The sequence below is a fragment of the Stenella coeruleoalba genome, assembly GCF_951394435.1.
Source record: "Stenella coeruleoalba genome assembly, chromosome: 17".
Taxonomy (NCBI): Eukaryota; Metazoa; Chordata; class Mammalia; order Artiodactyla; family Delphinidae; genus Stenella; species Stenella coeruleoalba.
Genome location: NC_137163.1, coordinates 76,941,935 through 76,960,986, shown reverse-complemented (window position 1 = coordinate 76,960,986; position 19,052 = coordinate 76,941,935). Strand labels below are relative to the sequence as shown.

At 41.4% G+C, this 19,052-nt stretch overlaps 1 protein-coding gene and 1 long non-coding RNA gene across 2 annotated transcripts in view; both read left to right on the top strand.

Moving 5' to 3' along the window:
• The first annotated feature begins 464 nt into the window (after positions 1-464).
• LOC307176343 lies at positions 465-5,525 on the top strand. Its single transcript, XR_013824720.1, has 4 exons — positions 465-699; positions 800-831; positions 995-1,173; positions 4,428-5,525. It is a non-coding gene; the product is annotated as an uncharacterized lncRNA (long non-coding RNA).
• A 2,464-nt stretch (positions 5,526-7,989) lies between these two features.
• LOC307176339 (uncharacterized protein) overlaps positions 7,990-19,052 on the top strand; it is an 86,083-nt gene continuing 75,020 nt past the window's right edge. Inside the window, exon 1 of the transcript XR_013824719.1 lies at positions 7,990-8,091. The gene's annotated coding sequence lies outside the window, so the exon portion shown is untranslated. The remainder of the gene's footprint in view (positions 8,092-19,052) is intronic.

The following is a 19,052-nucleotide window of genomic DNA, read 5'->3' as shown; positions in this document are numbered from 1 at the left end:
ATATAGATTTTAAAAATATGATTTCTCTTTCTTCATCAGTAAGGAGAATGAAAATCTCGGGTAAGAAAAGTTGTTCCCTTTGGACTGAGTCTCAAATAGCTCAAAAATAATAAATGTACAAAATAAATGTTGTATGGGACTTTTTATACAACCGTGCATTGCTGACCCATGGTCACTAAGTCTTGATTTTGGGGTTATTGTCCCAACAATAGTGATAGGTTTGCTCTTTTTTTCAACACTCTCCTTACAACCAATAATAGTTGTACATTAAATAACTGGCTATAGTTTGACCTGTAGTTGGTGGCCAAAGAACAGGATAAAATAAATTGTCCAGTGGATGTAAAATCTATGACTTTGGCAGGCTAACTGGTTGAGTAATTCACTTGTGAGTTAGGGAAAAACATATTTCATCCTTACCTGTTAGCAGCTTCTCCTATCTCCCTTGAACTCTCATAATCATTCAAAGTGTTTCTTTTTCCAATTTCTAGTCTGCTTTCACCAGTTAGGTATCTATGGCTTTTTCTAACTCCTGTATCCATTATTTCTGACTCGGCTAGATAATTGCCAGTGGTTAGTGTAAATATAAATTCAGAATATACTGGATACATTTTTCTTTCCACAGATGGCTGGATCAAGGGGAAAATGATGGTAAAATTGTCAGAGAACTGTATGCCAGGGATAACAGTATCATCTCTGCAAGTGAGTGTCAGACATGTGCTGGAAAATTCTGTTTCATGATGATTGAGGAAAGCATGGCTCTGCTGAAATTAATGCTCCTCTCTCTCCTTTGTGTCCTGAGGGCAGAAGCTGGAAGTTAAGAGGAAAGAAACAGTAAGATTTTACTTTCGGCCTTAAATTATTTGGTACAAAACAGTGTTCGAACAGCTACTTGATGTGTTAAGACAGTATATAATGTTTAGTAAGTGGTGTTTCCTAGCAATTTCTTCTGTTTTCTCATACTGGTGTTGCTTGTTTATTTTGATTTTCTATTTAGTGGACTGTGGAAAGCTGGAAGTTTATGAAAGGAAATACTCTTCTGCCGTATGTCTGTATCCAGATGGCCCAGCTGATGCAGTTGGAGAGCAGACAGGCAAATATGGTAAAATCACTGGGCGAAGAACGTGGTGCTGTGGCAATCTTGGGAGCTGGAGGAAAGCAGGTTCCCAGCTTAAGGTTTGCTTCTTATTCCTCAGACAGCTTTATACCAGTCTTAGACCACTGAAATGATTCCCTATCTACATTAATACAAATGGTCAATAGACAACAGACTTCAAACCTGGGCAGACAATACAACTATGCAGACAGCGCACCATGAAAAAACTTACATTTTACTTACATTTTACATGTATTACTCACATGAAGAATAAAATGTAGGCAACTAACGTAAAGTGTTCATAAAAAACAGCAGTTGTGGCTCTTGAATTGAATGGTTCTACTAGACACCGAGTACCTGTTAGGTCAAAGCACCATGTTGAATAATTTGAGGGCCACAGAAATGACAAAGACATTATTTGGAATTCCAGAGACTCATAATCTGATACAGAAGACAAACACATACAACAGTTCTAATAGTGGCTGTTTGTAGTGTCATAAGGAAAGCACAGAGGGAAAAGTAGGCAAAGGGAAATTGGATTCGTTGTTTAATATCAGCGTGTCATGAAGCTGTGACCGTAAAAATCAATGAAGAAGGAGTAAAGCCGATAATGGTAGACGTTCACCATGAACCCAAACCTCCAGCTCCTCTTGAAATTTACACCTGCACTGTTTAAACAAAATCTGCCTGCTGCATCTACGGATGTAACCTTGCTGTACTTTGCTAGAAACTGCCATTCAAATAGCCTCTAGGATGTGCAGGAGACATTAACCTACAGCATTTCCCCAAAATGTAACCTCCGCCTCATATTAGAGATCCCAGGGAATAATCCAGCTTTCTCTTCTATGAAAATATGTGGGAATCTAAGAATATGTCCTAGTAGCTTCTCTTTTCAAAAGGAGTCTATTTCTTAGACATTTTTCTTACCTATCGGTTCCCATTTGGGATCACTTATCTACTTAGATCAGTCAAAATGGTCCTTCATATCCTGCTCCCTGGGGCCCCTGGGGCCAAGGCTGGCGCTCTTTTTCCTTACTGAATGTAGTAGACTGTATTTCCAAATGTGGTCACGAAAATGTCTCCCGTTGTTAAATCAGAAGCTGTGAAGGATCTAAGTTTTAGTCTACTTGCAGAAAACACAAGAGCACTGAGTGAAAGACCAAGGCCATCGTTTCTCAGAGCAAATGCCGCAGCCAGAACAGCATCTTACACTGGCTCCCCCAGCCCCCATCTCACTGTGTCACGAAGTGAGGGCCTGATGTTATGACCGTATGTGGGTGGGTGCATTAAAGGGGAGAAATCCCCAAGTTAGGAAACTCTGATTTTATACAGAGTTGCCCATTCTTCCTTCTAGAGAAAGAGAAACAAAGCGAGATACAGAGACAGAGAAAGAAGAGACAGAGAGAACCTACCATTTTTCTGGAATGTAAGCAAATCTTCTCCAGGGAAGGGAGGGAAAGGTCTTTATCTTTACTCCCCTGGAATGTTGAGGGAGAGGGAGAGAGGGAGAGAAGTAGATACCTAAGCTTTACTATGCTGGAATGTTTCCGTATACAAATATTTGCAAATGCCTTTATTCAGAGGCACTGGACCGTGCAGGAAAATGACAAATGTAGGGAGAATTGTCTTCTAACACTCATCCCAACAAGCTGGTTTATAAAGGGAACCTACCAGTCCCACATCAAGAAGTGGAGCGACTTCCTCATCCCTCGCTGGGTCAGGCCTTTCCACAGGTTTTGACTAACAGAATGCAGATGAACCCACACTGTAACTCCCAAGGTCCGCATCTTCTACCTGCACTTCTTGGATTAGTCCTTCATGGAAGCCAGCCCCCATCATACGAATAAGCCCAGAGAGCTGGGCAGAGAGGCTCCCTGGGAAAGAAGTGGTACTCTGACAGCCCCAGTTGGATTTCTGTCTTGCAGCCAGCACTGACAGCCAGGTGTGTGTCTCTGTGTAGAACAAACTAACCGATAGATGATGAAAATAGAGAAATTTTACCCTTAAATGTTCCCAGCATCTAAATATGGTAGTCCTGTAGTACATAGAGCAGAATGAGCAGTCCTAAAAAAGGCAGGTGCAGGATAGGATGAGTAATTTCCTTCAGCATAACTGACATTTGCAGCAGGAGGTCTTTTATGCGTGATAATTACTTGCAGCATTATTTCCTGATGTTACGCGCAGTGTCCCATAAATTCATACTCATGAATCAGTTTTCACATGCCTGGAAAGTATTGTGATGAGCAATGCTGACCCGTGAACATCTTTTCAAGAAAACATTTTAAGAATATGTCTCAGATATATTGGCTTAAATTTTCACTCCACAAAAAACGTTGTTTCATCACCATGTACCAATCCTCTATTTTGTTATCAAGCTGGTTGTGAATTTAGGTATTTCCATACTCAGAGAGTTAGAATGCTCATTTCTTTGAGAGCTACTGAACCATTTCTTGGCAATAGTGGACCTACAAGCAGATACTCAGCATGAGATCTTTGAAATACCACAGGGGGCTTCATTGTATGATTACAAGGTCTTAAGTATAAAAAACAACACTGTACCAACATTGACAATGGCAATCAAAAACAAGTCTTCTTGGGCTTCCCTGGTGGCGCAGTGGTTGAGAGTCCGCCTGCCGATGCAGGAGACGCGGGTTCGTACCCCGGTCCGGGAGGATCCCACATGCCGCGGAGCGGCTGGGACAGTGGGCCATGGCCGCTGAGCCTGCGCGTCCGGAGCCTGTGCTCCGCAACGGGAGAGGCCACAACAGTGAGAGGCCCGCATACTGCAAAAAACAAACAAACAAAAAAACAAGTCTTCTTGTCTCTGGTGTGGGATCCTAGAACTGAAAGGAAGGACCAGATAAGCAAAGTAAATCAGTTTTTACTCTAAATCATTGATGGCTGCTCTGTGTCTGGGCCAGTTCCACAAACTTCCCATTCCCTCAAATTTCAGAAGATTTGCTATAAAATACAGATTCACATAGTTTTCTCACTTTATAGTTGTACTTTTTTTTTTTAAAAAAGATCATAATCTAAATTCAGATTCGTTTGACATATTCCTCAGAGGATTAAGAATGCATTTAAAAATGTACAAGGTAGCACATCACTGGAAGTTTCTAATGTGTTCTTATTTTTCTGTTTTGTCTCTATGGAGCTATGTAAATAGTTGTACCAGGTTGAGTGTTTATTGGGTGTCGTGTCAGACTAGTGCATGTGGGAGAGGTGGCTGCACTCTTCAGCGTGGAGCTTGCAAAATATGTCCACAAGTTACGTGACACTGCCCTCTTCTGAAGGTGGGGCGTATTCCTCTCCCTCTGTGTCCCGGCTGCACTAGGTGACTTTCTGCCAGCAAGCCGAATGTAGTGGAAGTGACTGCGTGTGATTCTCGAGCCCAGGTGAGACAGGCGTTGCAGATTTCTCCTGGCACTCTCTCTGGGATCGCTCGCTCTGGAGGAAGTCAACTGCCATGTCATAAGGCCATCAAGCAGCCCCGTGGGGAGGCCAGCTAGTCAAGGAACAGAAGCCTCTTGCCAGCAGCCGTGTGAGGGGCCCTTTTGCACGAGGACCCTCCAGCCTTAGTCAAGCCTTCAGACGACCACAGCCCCAACCAACACCTTGAGTGCAGCCTCACGAGAGACCCAGACCTAGTCACCCAGATAAAATGTAAGCTGTGACACTGCGTGTGCCCCATTTACCCAGCCCTGCTCTGCATTGCCCCCATGGGACTCGGGGGTTGGGGGCCCGGTAGGAACCTGCAGCCCCTGCTGCCTGCTGCGCTGGGTGTAATCCTCTCTCACTCCACCTGGGCCTGCTGTGTCCTTCCTGACTGAACTACGGAAGTGTGGCCACCTGACTTCACAGCTGACCGCTGCGTAGGGACTGCTTGTCCGTGTGATACACTGGTGTTTTCTCTCAGGCCAGCTGATGTTGGATGGCAGAGAAGAGTGGACCTAGAGCCACTAGATTGTAGGGAAGGCCTCTAGGAAGGCACAGCAAAGTAGGAGTGGTCAGAGGTTGACCTGAGCCCCTAATTTCTCTTGAATCTGAGGTATGGACCCTTGGGTTTTCAGCGATTTAGACCAAGCGCGGCTAGAACATGCAAGCAGGCGCCATCCGGCCACCCCAGGCGGCTGTCCAGTGCAAGAGGCCTCATCTTGAAAGGGCTCCGCAGTGCCAGGAGGCAGTTGCTGGACGCACTCGTGGCTCACTGTGTGACCTCTGCGCTGCGGGATGGGGAAGTGGCAGTGACCGACCAAAGGGGGGGCCTGCAGTGCTGCCTCCATGGTGACTCACGTGAGCAGGTGAATCGCCTCCCAACCTCACCTGGTAGATGAAGGTGAGGGAGACTGGGAGACCAGGACAGGGAAGGCAGGCCAGGCCCTGTCCCTTCCGAGGAGCTTCTAGCAGCTGTACGCGAGCGGAGGGCGAGTGGCATTTTGAAATGTCAGACAGTGACGTGAGAGTCTAATACTCAAACTGCAGCACAGAGCATTGATCAGAGTTAACGTTACGGTTTTTCTTACAAACTGACTTTATTTCGTCGTTCCCAAGAAATCCTGAAGGAAATTTTGCTAAAATTATGTTAAATCTATACAGTAACTTGGAAGGAACTGATGTTTTCACAGGATTCAGTCTTTTTCTTTAAGAGTTTGTCCTCTGTCTATTAATTCAGGACTCCACGTATGTGTGTGTGTGTATATGTACATTCATGTTTTCTCTCTTCACATACGTACTACATCGTCTTATTAGTGTTGTTCCAAGGCTTTTGGTTGCTATTGTAAATAACCCCTTTTTCCGTAATAAAGCTAACGTATATACAAATATATGGAAATCTGTAGTTTCTATATGTTTTGTTCATTCAGTATTTATTAAGTGCCTATTATATGTCAGGCACTGGGCTAGATCTATATTTATCTTGAATCGCACCACTTTACTCCACTCTAATTAATTTAAAGAGTTTTTTCAGGTTTTACAAATATAATAAATTTATCTCCTACTTCCCAGTAGTTCTATCTATTGATTTGGTTTTAAGCACTTTTCCACTGGCAAGAACATCCTTAAGAAAGTGAAATACTGTTGGTAATACTGGCATTCTCATTTTGTGATTCATTTTAATGGGGTGTTTTTATTGTTTTTTGAGAGTTGGGTATTAGAAAAGGCATCAATAAATAATACCATTTTCTTCTGCTCCTGTGTGCAGAATCAACTGAGATAAGATACAGAACACAGATGAATAGAAATCAAAATCTCAGCTTTATTACTGATGGAATCAAGGGCGGGGTACTGGCTCTGTTTGTGAGCCCATAGGACTTGCTAACCGTCCCCAGAATGAGACAAGCTTACCTCCCCAAATGTAGGCAGTGTTGGGCAACCACAGGCTCCCCTAAGGGGGCTGCGCTGGCGGGTGACGGAGAACGCTAGAGAAAGGGCCTTCGTGATGGCGGCTCCCCGGGGTAGAAAGGGCAAAGCTGGAGTACTTAGCTCCTTTCAGTCGCCAGCCCAAGGGCTGCGCCCTGTTCTCTGGGCTTGGTGGAAGGGAACGTGAGCACGGGCATGGGGAGGGGAGGCCCCCCTTACGTTACTCGTGATCTTTCCATACTTGTCCTGTACAGCGGTAAGAGAGTCATCTATTTCTAACTTTACTAGGAACCCTATTAAGATGATTGAAAAATGAATGTGAAGACATTTCTCTTTGGCATCTACTGGATTCAATACGTTTTTTCATGTTGGGTTTAGAGTTATGTTACTTGAATAAATACATTTTCTTAAAACTAAATAATATTTCCATTCTTAAACTCTTTACTCATGGTGAATAGCTCCTTAACTCTATAATTTAAATGAGATTTCTAATTTTTTTATTTTTCAACAAGTTTTGAACACTTACCTTTTTATTTTTAATTGAAAGATAGTTGACATACAATGTTATGTTAGTTTCAGGTGTACTAGGTAATGATTTGACATTTGCAAACATTATGAAATGATCACCATGAGAAGTCTAGTAAGATCTGTCCCCATACAAAGTTATTACAATATTATTGACCATATACTCCTTATGCTACATTACAAGGCTGACAAGGATATAATTACATTACATCCTTGTAACTTAATTATTATATAACTGGAGGTTTGTACCACTTAATTTCCTTCACCTATTTTGCCTACCCCTCTACTCCCTCCCTCTGGCAGCCACCCATTTGTTCTCTGTATCTACGAGTCTTTTTATTTTGTTTTGTTTTTTAGATTTAACATGTAAGTGAGATCAGGCAGTATTCGTGTTTGTATTTGGGGATCTAATTTAGTGATCTTATCTAAGGAGTATTTCTGAGCGCCTACTGTGTCCTGGGCATTGTTCTGAGTGCTGGTATATAGCTGTACACAGAGTAGGCAAAAATTCATGCCCCCAAGAAGCTTACATTTCAAGATAAAAAGACATGTGAAGGTATACTGAAAGCTAAAAGCCATCAAATATATGATGACATACTCTTTATCATCATAATCATACAAACTAGTCACCAATGCCCAAATAGTATATATTTAATTTTATAATGTATCCATTTATTTTACCTCAAGTCTCTGAGACTTACAGAACAGAAATGGGTTTTTACGCTAGGATAATCTGTCTTTCTGGAACCAGTTCCGTTGAGTGTTAGTTGGGGTGGGGTGGTCTCAGGGCCTTACTGACTAGCATGGGAAGAAGGCATTAGAGATTTTCCATGGAAATGCCAAGCAGCATGTAGATTATTAAGGGTTACTGGCATTCTACCTTTTGACTAATTAAATACATTTAGCTGAGAGATATTATAGAATGTATTATTAGGAGGTTTCAATGTATAATTGAATAGGAAGAAAAGCTTTAAAAGCAAGAATTACTTGCTAATACTTAAAACGTTTTCTAGGTCTCGTTGATGTTATTTTCCACAAAGGAAATGTATGCATTTTCCAGTCATGAAATGAGGCATCTTCCTCTGGCTCTTGACAACGGCTCTGTCACTGGAATGGTATGTAGAAGTTTTTCTTTTTGCTGTTTGTCAATCGTATTGTATCCATATATAATATATTTTTGCATAAGGCATTCTTTTAAGATTATCAGTTTATATTTTCCTTTGGCTTTTACTTTTACTTTCTTCATTGTTCTGTTTTGCCTCACTAATTTTTGAGAAACTGATACGTAAATGGTCCTAAATTTCAGCAATTAGAATTTCTACACAAAAAAGTAGACCACGTCTCTGATAACATTCAAAATTCTAATGAACCTCCTAAAAGAGACAATCTGACGTCTCAAAGGCCCCTTGGGGGACCACGTTATTAAGGAAAAAACCAATAATTTCACTTAAATATGCTTTGTTAGTCTAGGTTTGAAACGGAGCTTTTAATATATAAGACTTTTAAAAATGTCTTAAAAATACATGCATATTATTTATTTTTAAAAATGAGAAGGCATAGGGTAGCATGCACTGTTTTAAGTGCTTAGTGTGTGTTACAACATCAGCCTTCGTATCTGCCCTTTGGGAGAATGCGTTGTTTTCCCTTTCCAACGGATGAAGAGCCTGTGGTGTGGAAGGACTAAGCACGCTGCCCAAGGCCTCGCAGCTAGTAGGTGTGGCAGCAGGAGGAGCCCAGGCCACCTGGCTTCAGCTCTCCTTCTGCAGCCTCTCGTGTGATGTTATGTAATTTACACGTGCTCTTTTACTCATGCATGTTTGGTAACTTAAGGATAATAATAATTATTGAAAAAGAAAACCCATGTAATTTGTAAGGCTGAAATTAAGGCTAAGTGGTTAATCAGTCACATTTCCTTCATGAAAACGTCTCTTTGCTCTGGACTTAGAAAGTTACCCCCTACTGTATTTCACAGCACATTCTGCTTAGTAAAGGTCCTAGTCAATCAGAGCTTAACAAATATGAGTGTAGTGGGTATGGAATCTACCCAATTAAATGAAGAGTGCAAAACCTGTTCTGTTACTTTATTTTTCTAAAATCAAATTAAATCTACCTCTAAGCCCCTATCCCACTAGGTTGGAGAGAGATTCCATCTTATTTATAATGAGGTTCATCTTCTTGCATGCAAGATTTCACCTGGTATGGGGTCTCAGAATAGCTGGTGACAGCTCCCTTAGCTCCAGTCCACAGCTTTTCTACTTCAGCAACTTTCCGAGAACCAGTCTTGTGGGCAGCTTGCCGGGTGAGGGACTGGATCTGGAATTGTGTCCTCTCAGCCTGTCCTGTGCCTTAACCAGCATGAGGAGCCCCACCCCCTTCCCTGATGGGCTTCTCAGCCCGAGAAGCTAGGTTCAGGCTTTCCTGTGCACTTTGGAACTGAGGCCGGCAACCATGTGTTGGTGTTTTAAACTCAAGTATCACTTCTTAAAGATTTTTAATAACTTGAAAAAAGCAGAGGCATCTGTTCTGTTTGCTTTGGGACAGAGATAGCCAAAATGGAGAACCCGGTGAGATCTGTTGATCACGGTTTGATTGCATGGAATTTGATATTTAGAGCATTAAAGTAGGGCGTTCAGTCCATTGCAGAGTGCAGTGCAGAGACGCCCCAGGCCTTTTGGAAATGAGCATGCCACGTCTCAGTTGCCTGTGATTTGTCCCAAAGGCTGAGGCCCTACCTCTGAGGCCTCGTGAGGGGGCACCCGTGCGTGAAGCAGGAGCTGAACGGAGAAAACCCTTGTTTCAAAGGGCAGACCGGGAAGGACAGGGCCGCGAGAGTCACAAGCCTGCCTTTAACAGCGAGCTCAGTCCGCCGCCGCTCCTGTGAGTACAGCTGAGAGGTAGAGGAGCCCGGGGGCTATCAGCACGGGGAGCGGGGGGTAGCGCTGATGCCCGTGTTATCTATCGGGACGCGGTTCCTCCTGCTGGGGTCCAGCCCGCACCCCACAACACCAGGAGTGGGCCCTGGCCCCCCGGGCTCTCGCAGTCCGGAGCAGCCTGAGCGCTAGGACAAAGTGGCGGATCAGACTGCAGCTCCTGACCCTCTAGAATGGAAGAGTTTCAGTACTTACAGAACGAGTGGCTCTCCTGACGTGTGCAGTTCGCTATGGGCGCCCACACACGGGGAGGTGGCTGCTGTCCTTGAGGGCGGCACTGGAAATCTTGTCACTTCTTGTTTTTAAAACATCGGTAAAAATCTTCAGCTTAAAGTAAGGTTTCAGAGGTCTCCCTGGCTTATGACGTACTTAAAGGTCAGTTACTTCTGTCCATCTGCCTCCTAAAATCGGGGGCTCAAACGTTCTATACAGGTCTCTAGCCTTTCAGTATTTCTGTTAAAAGTTCAAAGCCTGGGCTTAGAAAAATTATTGCATTGGAAAGTTATCACTAAAAGATCTGAAATTTTAAAGAGCCTTTCCAGGAAGCCAGAGTGCTCTGTAAATCACAGGAAAACGTGCCACAATTCTGGCCAAAGGTGAATTTCCTGATTGTGTAAGAAGATCAGCAAGGAGAGCTAGGAGAGGAGGTGGACTCCTGTGCTTGGGTGTCTGTTGGCTGGAAAAAAGGCTGAGCTAGCTTTCTCATATTTGTACGACACCCTTAACCCCTGAATAATCAGACAAGCAAACAATAGTAGCGTGTCTTTACCTAAAACTGACGCATCAGAATTATCTAAGGACTCCTTTGGTGTCATTAACAGATTGGCCAGGACTGAAGCATTTCTAGTCTAAACTTGAAGCTTTTACCCACCAGGCACAGCCCAGGTTGGCCCCTTGGTGTGGCCATGGGACATCGAGGGCAGCGAGGGCTCCTCCTGTGGGTCCTGTGTGGCCGCCTGTTTCGTGCACGTGGACTCGCGTCATGGCTGGAGGACTGTCTGTAGCCACCTCCTAATGGCGTCCCCCCTTTAAACAACATTGATGTTTCACCTTTACGTTGGTATTATTAGAAAGAAGACCACAGGCCCAAAACAGAGTCACTTATGCTAGACCATGTCGCCAAACCGGGACTTAATACCTCACCTAACTGAAGTTTTACCCTCCTCCAGAAATGTAGTCTTTTCTGGAATTACCTCAGTTCCAATGAGGTAATCTGTCACATGGGCCCTCTCCATCCCCAAAGGGAGATGAGGTAACCCACCTAATAAGACCCTTTTGTCCCCAAAGGGAGATGACGTAATCTGAAATAATCTTTTTATTTGTTTGTTTATGACTCCCTTGTCTCACCTTTAAAACCCTCTCCCTCTCTGCAGCCCTCTGAGGCTCCCCTCTACTTGCTACCTGGGAGGCTGCCTGCTTCATGAATCATTCAGTAAAGCCAATTAGATCTTTTAAGATTTACTCAGTAGATTTTTTGTTATTTAACAGCACTTCCGTGGAGAAGGTTCTGCACGGAACTCTTATATGTATTTTCCTTCTGCCACTTCCATCGTAGTGTTTTCTTTATATTATAACTTGTTTAGTGACACATTGATACGGTTGTCTGACTAAAATTCTGCACCTGGAATTTTGGTAGTGGTGCGCACCAGGGTTCTTGGCCTCTGTAATCAATAGAAATTGACTAGCGGCCAGACAAGAGGTTCAGGCGAGGCTTTACTGGGACCCCTGCAGCCGCAGGAGGGAGTGAGAACAAGTAACAGGTTCCCTTGCTCGCTCCCTGAGGGGGGGCAAGCTTGCTTCTTACATGGGGTGAGGGGAGGGGTGGCTTAGGTGTTTTGCCCACCGCTTATGTGGTGCTGTGTGCAGGGGGCATGAGCAGCACCCTGCTTTTGCTCCCAACACCCTGCTTTTGCTCCTGGCTCCTCAGATTTAGCAGCTGGGTTTTTTTGGTCTTTTTGTATCTTTTGTCCAGAATTTGCCCCAACTGTGCATGCACGCAGTTATTTTTAGTCCCATATAGTTTCTTTGTATTTTTGTTCCTTGAGGAGAGGTGTGTCCAGGTGCAAGCATTTCAGCACTGCAGCAAAGGGTCCCAGGTTCCAACCTGTCTCAGTAGTGGGTCTTTTTAGTCAAAATTCATGTGCTTTTTTGCTCTTAGGATATAGTACAGATGCATAACAACAGGCATATTATTGTTCACTTTCACTGTATCTGACCAGAAATCCCTGGGCTGGAATGACTTTACTTTTGAAAATAGAATGGTAACAAATATCTTAATTATCCTCATTTGCATAGAGCCTGTGATAAGGCTTGCTTACTATCTCCAAAGGAATTTAAGATGCAGCCCATGTTACTATAACTTAAATACCTAACAGTGCCTCATCCTGGTAGCAACTCAACAAATGCTGATTGTATAAATTGAATTGCATAAAAGCACTAATGTTTCCAATGTGTCTGCCATTATATATTTCTCATAGGCAAACACATTTATGTTTAACCAAGCAATGCTGATCGGATAACAAACAAACGTTTCTATTTCTGTTGCCATAGAATTGTTATGCTATAGGAATAAGTCACTTTAACAGACTCGGGTGGAGTAGGGATTCAAGTTAGCATGCATGCAAACAGCATGCCATCACTAGCAACAACTGTAAGGCTGTCAATTTAAAGAAGCAAAGCCTCAAAACAACATGGGTGGAACTTGTCACTACACATGAATACAAAGGGAAAAAAGGTGTCGGATTTGTAGGAAAGACAAGCTGAAGAGTGACCAGTATACCAAAGACAGTGCACACGCAGATACACCCTATACTGGTAGGATCCTTGTTTGTGGGCGAGGGTCTAGTTTGTAGAAACTAGGAAGGATTCTCTCATCTCAGATTTATCTAATTTTGCCTCTTCACTCAAAATATATTTCTACACATGCAAATAACTAAAAAGTTAAAGACTATTCATATTTTGACCAATTTGCTTATGAAGCATATAGATGGGCTAGGTATATACAGTGCTAGACCAGTGGGTTGAAAAGTATACAATTCAGTGAAAGACATACTTAGTTTCATGCAAATAATGATAAATCATGTTTTTAGTGGGTCTATGTCTCTGTCAATGAAAAAAATTAATCAGTAGTCAATATAAGAAAGAAATAGAAAATAGAGTCCGAGCCAAACTGAGGACTGTAGTCCGGGAGACGGCCTCTCGGAGAGCTCTGAGAACTGTTCCAAAGAGGTAAGTGGGGGAGGTCAGTGTGTGTGTGATTTTGGACGAGGGGTACTGTGCAGTCAAGCATGAATCCCAGCAGAAGTTTGCTGCTAGTCACAAGGAAGAGGCATCTTAGTTAATGGTTTTAGTGCTATTGGAAGTATGGGAAGATGCAAAAATCCAGGTTCGTAAAAAATTTCTCCTGCAAATATCTAACCATCTGAAGGTCTGTTCTGCAGTTTCCCAGAGCACAGAGCACCTCATCCTGATCTTCGCCCTGAACTCCTTTCAGGGTGTGCTGTAGGTCAGTGTCTGCAGTGGCTGATGACTTGATTCTTGTAGAACCGGATGGTGGGCAACATTCTTTATTTTACAATCCCCTCCCTTTTGGTCTTAATTTTGACCCAGGTTTGGAAGGCATTTAGTGATCAATTTGTCCCATGGTGCTAGGAATGCTCACTCCCAGGTCAGGTGAGGATTTCGTCGATAAGCCAATCAGTGCTGTTCCTGGATTAGGCCCTGTTAACGGTAACCAAAAGCCTCTCGGCCGCCTGTCCTACTAATATGTTATGGTCCAGGAAATGCTTTCCTCTCATTGCTTCCTCCCATAGCTAGACTTACACGGTTACAATTATTGATCTTATAGAACTATATATTTGGTTGATTGTTTCAAGTTGCCTAGTCATCATTAATTTTATCTGAGGCTTAGTCACACATTTGGTAATGCAAGAACCAATAATCTCGTAAAATAGGCAAGTAATGTAGCTAATAACATTAATATGGTCATAAGTAAGTATTTAAGCTAAGAACTTAGGTGCAGCCCAGGATCTCCCCAGGTCCTCTGACTGGTCAGTTCTGCACTAATTGCTCTCTTGAAGGGAAATGGTATATTGGCATTTTACATAAAGTTCACCAAAGATGTCTGCAGGTACAAGTGAGTGGAGGGTCATTGTGACCCCTTACAGGATTGAGAAAGAAATGTTATATTCTGAAGACTTACAAGGCTAGCTCCAGAAGGAGAAAAATCGATCGTTATGGTTGAGCAGGTATTTCTGCCATTGGGGAGGTCTGGTTCATGCATAATGAAGGTGCACAACACACACTAGAAGGCAGAGAGAAAGCCAAAGGGCAGAGAAAAAGTTTTATGTTTAAATTTTTCTTGTCTTGCCTTAAAATGTGAATTTTTATTTCATCACCTCTGGACTGTGAACTTCACAAGTGCTTCTTAGTTCTGGGATGGCTAGAGGGGGCTGGAGCTGGATAATTCCCTTCCCCTAGTTCAGTTGGGCTCTGATAAAACCTAAAAAGATTAGGCTCTGGGTAACTAGTTTTGCCTATGGGCAGTCCTTGTTAAGAAGAACAGAGTGAAGCCCTGAAGTAGTGGTTAAACCTGAGTGTTCTTACGCTGGGTGTGATAAAGAGTGGAGGAAAGAAGTGAGAGGACAAAGAAGGGTATGAGCTAAATGTGGTGAACTGGGGAATGAGCAGGATCTGTCCATCAAAGTCCCTCTGCCTTTGGAGATAGGACGCTCTGGGAGGACGCCTCTCACATAAAGGTTTTATGACCTGCTTCGTGGGAAGGTCAGGAAACCCTTCCTGCACCTGCCAGCTTGAAATATTCAATACACTAACGTGCCATATTTTCGGGTAGCGTGTCCTAAACCCGATCACCTGGAATGGTGAATTTTACAGGGAATAATCCCATTTCTCATTATCAAAAGGAGAGGAAAAGACATTACATGAAGAAATTATGAGATTAGAAATTAGCAAAGCAGAGAACTTTTTTTAGAGCTAACAAAACATTTATTGAGTTTCTTCCTTATTCTCCTGAGTTTAGTGCCTTTTCTCTCCCCAAACCCAAGGAATTCACCTTTATCATGCTGGCCTTACATATTATATTATTATTTGTATATGGGGTTGTGGCCTCTACTTGGCCATGGACAAATCAAAGCCAGAGTTTTATTATATCCATAACAAGAACAAAAGGTAGAAGTTGCTTAATTTATATTTATATTATAAGAGAGAAACGGACAACAGCATTTGGTTCTTACCTACAAGAAACTCACATTGGAGGGCAGAGATCAGAATGCAGTTATCTTTTACAAATAAAATAATAGATGTTATTGGAAATTTTAATTCATTCTCACAAAACTTATTTTCTAGAACTCTTAAATCTTATAAGAAAACTTCTTAAAGCAACAAAAGGTGAAAAAAGTGAAATGTTTTCTAATATAGATTATAAGTGCCGTGAAAGCGAGGTGATTCTGGTGATCTGAAGGGTGTATAGATCCCTCCTGTAATTTATAATCATCTAATTCTTGAATGCTTTGCTCTACAGTCTTTGAGTAATTTGTGTGAACTGTGTTTACTGGTGAAAGTTGGTTTATGTTTAAATGTAAACGGCCTTGTAAGAATTGCCCTCTTTTTCATCAATATTTTAGAGTGTTTTCCAAAAGGGAAATCTCACATTTCAGCATCCCCTAATCACTTACAGAGGTGGGCAGCTCTGGAGGGAGTCAGCACACACTGCACTCAGCTTACATGAAGCTTCTCTGAGATTCAGGGCCCTTTGTCCTCTTTCTCAGCTAATCACGTGGTCCCTGTTTCTGGATCTTATGGAACAGGGTGAAGCATCTTCTAGATTTCTCATGAGGACTTGAAAATGAAGCAAAATTATATTCTTGTGAAATGACTGGTTTTAAATTCTGTCCTTCAGTGTTTGCTTATATCTATGAAATAATGTTCTATTGATTGTAGGGTACAGGAGACACTGACTGTCATTTTAAAATTAAGAAGAACTTGGAAAATGCATGTATAAGCCTGGAATCTGCAAAGAGCCCAGGGTTGTTTGTTGGACTTCAAGCAGATAGACAGGCAAAACCAGTTGCGTATACCGAGAATGGGAATGTTCTCTTCTATCCACAAGTCATGAAATGCACGTTTACCCCGAAATACTTCCATTTTTGTTTGCTTTGCGATGGTTTGTGTACAGTGTCTGATAATCTCATCATATTTTCCTATTTGTTATGCTAGAAACAGTGAAAAACACCATAATGAAGACCCTTGCCTCAAATTCTCAGATATTTAATGTTAGGTATAGAGTTTTTGCTACATTAAGCTCCTTTATAGTTTTTTAAATTGGGTGTGTGCATTTTTTTAAATTGGGTGTGTGTGTGCGTGTGCACTTGTATTTTGTTGTTTAAGGATGTCTCCATATACACTGAGAGGAGATGGGGCTGTTGGAGACATTCTCAACTTCATTGCTATTAATTTTTAATATTCATGTGTAAAAGGAGATAAAAAGATCAACACTAATGGGATTTGAATTAAAAATAGGATTTGGGACAAAAGTCCAAGGATAGGACAGAAATGTGAATATTTTGAAACTGGTTTCTCTCATATTTAAGTTCAGATTATCTAGCAAATTGAAGTAAGGATTTGAGGAATGTATTTAAACAGTTTAAGCTTAGAATGTATTTGCGTGAACAAAGCTTAATGAGGTAACTCTGTTGTGTTCTGAAATTACCTCAAATCTCAGTTTACTATCTAATTTTTACCTCATTTAGTTCCATGGATTTTGGCTTAATCAAAATCTAGATGATTTTCTTAGTCAGTCTGACTCTTATTTAACTTTTCTTTTCTTAGCAAGGTCTACCTATAGTTTATAGGGAGACATATAAAATTCTGTAAGTTTTAAAAATATATATCCTATCAGATGGGTGATATATAAATATAATACGTATCTTTAGGGTAATATACCTATATCTTTATTTATATATTATTGTATATATTTATATATACAATATCCTATAGAAGATAGTTTAAAATAAGAACATAATGAGCTTGATTTAACATGATGGTGTATCTGGCCCTGTTCTTTCTGTTATCGGCATCAATTCCTTCTCAGCCTTTAGTTGCCATATTTAAAATTTTGCAAATTGTTGGGCTAGTACACCTTAACTGACTGCCACCCACACCCACTCCCTCCACTCTCCGTTTCCCACAGGCTGGCACAGAGTGGCACTCCTACTCAACGAAATGGGTTTGCCATCTGTCTCTGGAGCTCTTGAGAGACAGCAGAAAGACCCAGGGTGGAGTAGTCGAGAAAGCAGGGAGAAATAGCTAGCAGGAGACAGCAACCGTGCTGGAAGAGCACGGGAGGAAGGAGGAGTGACCCAGAGGAAGGGGCAGTGGGGACAAGATGAGGAAGAAGAGACAGCAATAATTCAGAAAAGGAGAAGAGTAGAAGAAAAATAATTGGTGTCAATAAAGGAGAGAGATCATAAAAGGCCGTGTTTGCCGATTTAGGGTATCAGTACAAACAGAACAAATAGAAACAAAGCCATTCTTTTTTATAGGCTCTACAATTTAGTTCTTTCACTAGAGCATGGATGATTTGAGTTTTCTTCTCTGTAGACCAGGTGTGTTGTCTTGGTGAAGCCAGCTAACATGGGAGAGCTTTGGTTTCTGTGTCTGTGTAACCCAGATAGCAGCAGTAACTTCCCTCTCTCCCCTGGAGAGCTGGTGTATATGTAACTGTATATGAAAGTTCTTGTTTCGGTAATAATAGCTAACATTTGTGGGCAGTTATTTTAATGCAGACGCTGCAAAGCATGGGTTATCTCCTTTTATGTCACTTTGAAAAGTAGGTATACTATTTTTATTGTGTTTTGAAACTGCACTCTTATTATTTGATAATGTTTTTGAAAAAATAATTGAATATCTCAGTGATGTGAATTAACTTTAAAAGCTTATAGCCGATAGAGCTGGGACTGATTCTTTTGATGCTGTGTTGATAGACATCTGTAATCTGTTTATATAATTGATTTTCTCCCCATATTATTTTTATTATACAAATAATACATGTAATTGTGGAAAGTTTTGAAAGTTTGCTCATGTAAAAATCTATCCAGAGATAAAAACTATTTACATTTTGAGGTATATCTTTTCATGATTTTTTTTCTATGAAGTTATCAACTTTTTTCTATAAATATACTCAAAGTCTTCATATATATATATATATATATATTTTTTTTTTTTTTTTTTTTGCGGTACGCGGGCCTCTCACTGTTGTGGTCCCTCCCGTTGTGGAGCACAGGCTCCGGATGCGCAGGCTCAGCGGCCATGGCTCACGGGCCCAGCTGCTCCGCAGCATGTGGGATCTTCCCGGACCGGGGCACGATCCCGTGTCCCCTGCATTGGCAGGCAGACGCTCAACCACTGCGCCACTGTATTTATATTTTTAAATATAAATATTTATATTTATATTTATATAAATATGTAAAGGGAAGCCCAGTATTTATATTTTTAAATATAAAATTGGGCTACAGTCTTGTATATATAAAACAATTTTATCTGCCTTTTTATTTTAAAAATGATTTTCATCAATACACATAGATTTATACCATATTTTCAAATGAGTTTCATTGATGCATTTATTACAAATTATTTAACCAATCCCCTGATGTTGGATATTTTATTGTTTAATTTTTTGTTATTATAAACAATATTGGGAAGATCATTCACGTACATACATAGTTTTGTAGTAGACTGAAATTTTTTCTTAGCGTAAGTTACCAGAAGAGGAATTGTTTGCTCAATTTAGATACAATAGACCTTTTAAATCTGAATGTCCCATAGCGATACTAGCAGTGTCAGCAATGAGAAGTGGGGCTTTGGCACTAGTTGTCAGTCCTGTGGCGAATTGCCTAAAGGTTCTCGTTTGTCTTGGCTGTACAGAGAGCTTCCTCTTGTGCTGAGTTTGGACTATTAGGTATCATGCTTAGATCTTGCAGGTTATCCTTAGATTAGATGCAAATACATGATGGTACTATTTGACAAAACTCATTGAAATTATTATATGTAAATTCTATCCCAATAAAGCTGATTTAAAATTAAAAAAAGATCAATGATCACAGATCACCATAACAAATATAATGATAATG